General features: G+C 42.2%; 1 pseudogene; it reads left to right on the top strand.

Moving 5' to 3' along the window:
• Positions 1 to 632: 632 nt before the first annotated feature.
• On the top strand, positions 633 to 2208 carry LOC127339319 (cysteine synthase, chloroplastic/chromoplastic-like; annotated as a pseudogene).
• Positions 2209 to 5249: the final 3041 nt, after the last annotated feature.

Raw genomic sequence — 5249 nt, 5'->3', positions numbered from 1 at the left:
TTAAAATTATGAAATTTGGAAAATGCGAAGATTTTAAAAATGTTCAATTTTTAATGAAAACTCAAATTTTTTAATAGTATGCAGATTTAAATTGTTTAAATTTCAAAAAAATGAAAATTATTCTTGAAAATTGTTCAAGTTTTTTTTTGTGAAACAAAATTGTTCAAGTTAGAAAAATGTTCCAATCCAAAAAATATTCAAATTTTAAATCGTTGAATTTATAAAAATTGTTTAAATTTAAAAAATGTTTAAATCTGATTTCTTTTCAAATTCAAATTTTTTCAAATTCGAAAATTGTTCAAATTTGAAAATATTCTAATTCAAAAATTGTTCAAGTTCCTAACTATTGAAATTCAAAAATAACATAGAATAAATGAAAAGAAAAACGAGAAATGAAAAAATAGAAGTTAGGCCAGCCCACTATATACCCGCCAGGTCGGGGGTGTGCTGCACCCCGTACCCACCGACCCGGTCGGTGTATAGGACCACCCGGGGGTGGGGGGCAAATAGTACTTCTACAAGGCCTCCCTTCCTTAGGAACCCATGAGCTTGTCCTTACGGATGCCGCAAAGGGGATGAAAGGGGCCTTGGATAAAGCTACAGAGATTTTGAATAAGACACCTAACTCATACATGCCTGAGCAGTTTGACAACCCTGCTAACCCGAAGGTAGCAAGGAAAGATAGCTGCAATTCTCTATCTATCTATACGCCCTCTAGCCATGTCTAACCCGCCTTGCCCAATTTTCAGTCAGGTACATTATGAAACTACTGGGCCTCGGAGGATTCAAAAGGGAAGGTATATATTCATTGGTGGAATTGAACGGGTGGGACAATATCTGGTGCTGGTCGTTTCCTCAAGGAGAAAAATCCTGATATCAAGGTTTCTTCGAATTCTGCCCAAATAAAATGCGCTGTGTCTGCCCCACATATGTAGTCCTCACACAGCCACCTTTTTCTAGGTTATTGGTGTGGAGCCTACGGAAAAGTAACATTCTCTCTGGTGGAAAACCTGGTATGTTTGCTGTCAGTTTTCCTCTGAGCTTGTCTAACTTATGTTCTTTTCCTTACAACTGTTACCCCATTTGTGCAGGCCCACATAAGATTCAAGGCATTGGAGCTGGATTTGTTCCAAGGAACTTGGATAGTGACGTTCTAAACGAAGTAATAGAGGTCAGAGCTTATTCCAGTCTTATCTATTCCACCTGTGTAGTTATGTGTTCGGTTCTGTATCAGACAATAATCACTCCTCTTGCTTTCGTTGGTACTGTAGATATGTTGGGATTGTTGTGTGGCTCTAGTTTCTTTTGATTATTGCTGTTGCGTTCTCTTCTTATAGTTATCTCTGATTATGTTCTGCTTTTGTTCTAGATATCAAGCGACGAAGCTGTTGAGACAGCAAAGCAAGTGGCTCTTCAGGAAGGATTGCTGGTATGTAATTTCACATGTTGATACATTCTTTTGTGTGGTAAATACATTATATTGATGTGGTGTTCTATTTGATATATCGTCACTTCGTTGTAAAAACACGCGCATATGTTTAAAGAAAAGCAGGCAAATCATGACTTACATCATCCTAGTCCATGCATGTTTTCCCCCTTGGCTTTCTATTAAATGCAAGCACCTGGCAGGTTTCCTTATAGATCTTCTAGATATAATGACATGAAGTAGGCACCATGATTGAGGCAGTGTACTTACTCCATTCCCCCATCTCAATGCTGCTATATCTACAATGCATTCCAGTACAATTTTGTCACGGTGCATCATAGCCACCTTCAGTGGCATACTACTTCATGCAGGAGATGCCAGGGTGTAGGAGATCACCGTGTAATCTCATATTAGCAAAATCTCAAGTCTGTGTTATCTATCATTGTTTTTAAGGCATCCACCTTAGGACACTTAAGCAATGTTTAGGTCTGCTCTAGGCCCTTAGGCCGGTAGAACGCCCCTCCAGCGTTTTAGGATGCCTTACCGCCTTAAAAGCCATGGTTAATTTCTCATGATCTGTAGTGGTTAAGCAGTGAATGGGTCTCCTGTTGATCGTCTCTTATGAATGCTGAAGTTATGCATGTATGGATGCTGTGCAGGTTGGAATCTCGTTGGGTGCAGCAGCTGCGGCCGCCATAAAGGTCGCCAAGAGACCAGAAAACGCTGGGAAGCTGATAGTGGTAATTAAGCGTGCAACAACATCAGGAGACACTTGTTCCTAAATCACATATAGGTGGCCTTTAACACTGTCAGGTGCATCAAGGCTAACATCACGAGCAATACATCACATAGATATATACTTCTCAGCTCGGTTGGATTTTACATCACCCAAGTTCATCCAGGTTACTCCTCTTCACCGTAGTAGATGACCTCGTCGCCTTCTTCGCTAGGAAGAATCACGTAGCCGTCCATTTCCTCGAGGGGGCGGTAGAGATCCAAATTGCTGCTCTCCAGAGGGGGGAAGTCCTCGGGATTCAGGGCCCAGAGGATCTCGGGTTGCTTCTGCCGGTCGCCGCCTTGTCGTGCCCCAGCTGGTTCTTCTCGGTCGACGCCGACGCCTTCGCCTTGATCTGCTTCGTCGAGGCCTTCGCCTTCGCCTTGATCTGCTTCATCGAGGCCGCCCCCTTGATCTTCTTGGTCTTCATCTCGTGGACCGGGATTGTTTCAAGAGTTTCTAAAATTAACTAAACAGTGAAGTTTATAGTATATTTTTCCCTTTGTGTCACAGGGATGATTAGGGGTGCACAACCAATCTAGCAAACAATTGATGCCTCGGTGAGACTTGACTGATCAAGGTTCTCGAAAATTCTGGGCAGCTTTGGAAGAAAGATTTATAATCATCTAGAAGGATAGAGTCACTGAGGCAAGTTTGCAGAACCGCAGATGCGTGCATGCAGAGAAAGTGTATCGACAACATTAAGCGTCACAGGTTCATCTATATGCTTGTTTGGCAAATGGGTGCACAACCTATCTAGCAAACAGTCGGAGGTCACACTTGTTCATACAACACATATAGCTGTTGCCATTAATCACGAGCTAACATCAGGTGCATAACATAGTTTCACATAGCAGATAGATATGAACTTTGTCACAATCTTGCACTGCTCCATTTGCACTCTTTGAACCACATCAGAAAAAAAAAACCCGCCTCAAAACAGGATGAATAAGCCAAGAATAGATTGGAGGCACACAATGTGCAGGGATATTTTAAGAGTAATCCAGCAAACAAATTTTGATGGCAAACGAGGTAAAACTTGTTCATACAACCAGGTGGCCATTATAATTACAAAGCTAACATCAGGAGCATAACATAAAACAAACATACTTGAAACAGGATGAATAAGAGACAGCATCAGACTAGGGGCAACAATTGAGAAGAGAATTAACAGGAATTCAACAAGCATAGTTTGATTCAAAACACACACACAGGAGACACTTGTTCATAAACCACATATGGCTGGGCATTAACACACTCAGGTGACACTTGAACCACATCAAGGCTAACATCAGGAGCAATACATCACATAGGTAGATATAGACTTCTCATCATCACCCAAGTTCATCCAGGTTACTCCTCTTCACCATAGTAGATGACCTCGTCGCCTTCTTCGCCAGGAAGAATCACGCAGCCCTCCATCTCCTCGTAGGGGCGGTAGAGATCCAAATTGCTGCTCACCAGAGGGGGGAAGTACTCGGGATCCAGGGTCCGGAGGATCTCGGGCTGCTTCTGCCCGTCGCCGCCGCCGGTCGCCACCTTGTCGTGGCCCAGGTTCTTCTCGGTCGACGCCGACGCCTTGATCTGCTTCGTTGAGTCCGCCACCTTGATCTGCTCGGGTGACGCCGGCGCCTTGATCTGCTTGATCTTCATCTTGTGGACCGATCGAGTCCGGCGCGCGCCGAGGTGTTCCTCGAGGCTCTGAAGTTACGTTCGTTCAGCGGACCCGGGCTATGGATCGGTGGATCTAAGCTGCAGGAGCGATTTCGCAGTTGGATTTCGCGGGTGTGGAATTTCGAGGAGGGAGACGAGGAGGCGATGTATATATATAGCGAGCGGCCGAGGGCTACCTAGCTAGCCACCATTGCCACGACTCGGAGTCGGTAGTAGGGTCCGCCACGGATTCGGATCACTGCTGGGACAGGCCCGGTGTAGAGTATTTTTCTTCCATACGTGTTCTGCTCGTTCTGGGAAATCTTCAATATATGAAGCAGTTTTTGACATTTTTCTTTTTTATATCTCTTAAATTATGTAATTTTTTGATTTGATTTTTTTGCAAGTAGCTAAAAAATAACAAATATAATGGGGGGAAAGAGTTTGGAATTTTTTTGCAATTTCAAATTATGTTAAAATTTAAAATAAATTCTTGAAATATATACTGTAATAGTTACATTCTGAAAAAAATGATTTGAAAAGCTAGGGGTTCATCGATTCAAGAAAAAACTATCCCTAGCCAACTCGTTGGCAACTAAGTTCGGATCTCTCCCACAATGCATGAATTCAACCTTGTAAAAAAACATCAGCATGTATTGAAGTGGCCTCATTCCAAATTATCTTCTCCCCTAAGCAAATCTGAATAACTTCTAGCGTGTCCAATTCGGCTTCAACATCTTTACCTCAAATTCAAAAAAATTATTTTTCAATTTTTTTATTTGGAAAATATTGATGTTCTGATTTTGATAATATTCAAAAAAAAAATTAAAATAGAAATGATAAAAGAAAAGGAAAAAATAAGAATACTTGTTTATGCTCCGGCCCATGAATAGAGCTCCCATTCAAAGCCTAACGAATCTAGAATTCCAAAAATGCATTGTTTATCTAAAAAATAGAAGGGCCCAGTTCAAAGTCTACCAAACCACGACCACCCATCCCATGGACTTGGTTAGTTGGACTGACTTCATCATCTATCGTGTCACGTCTGGTTCTACATTCCTCACTGGAGTTGTCGCCACCAACATTTGCCTATGGTGTGCCCTCCTCCTTGGCGCCCGCGCACCACTTATGCTTTTTTGTATCGCCAAAGGATTACTAGATGGGTCATCCGTTGTAGAGTCCCATTGGTGTTTAAGGCATCGACTATTTCCATTCGCTTACGTTTTGTTCGATTGCGGGTAGCCCAATTGTTATGCATGATCAATCGGGGCAGAATGCACTATATAAGCTGATATCATTTTCGTAAGGCTAGTCATACAGGGGAGTAGCATAGCGTAGTAACATGCAAATGTTACTAATCTATGTTACTATCTCTATAGTGGTTAGTAACATATG

The sequence above is a fragment of the Lolium perenne genome, chromosome 3 (assembly GCF_019359855.2).
Source record: "Lolium perenne isolate Kyuss_39 chromosome 3, Kyuss_2.0, whole genome shotgun sequence".
In the NCBI taxonomy this organism is placed as follows: Eukaryota; Viridiplantae; Streptophyta; class Magnoliopsida; order Poales; family Poaceae; genus Lolium; species Lolium perenne.
This window is presented reverse-complemented; position numbering and strand designations above follow the sequence as displayed.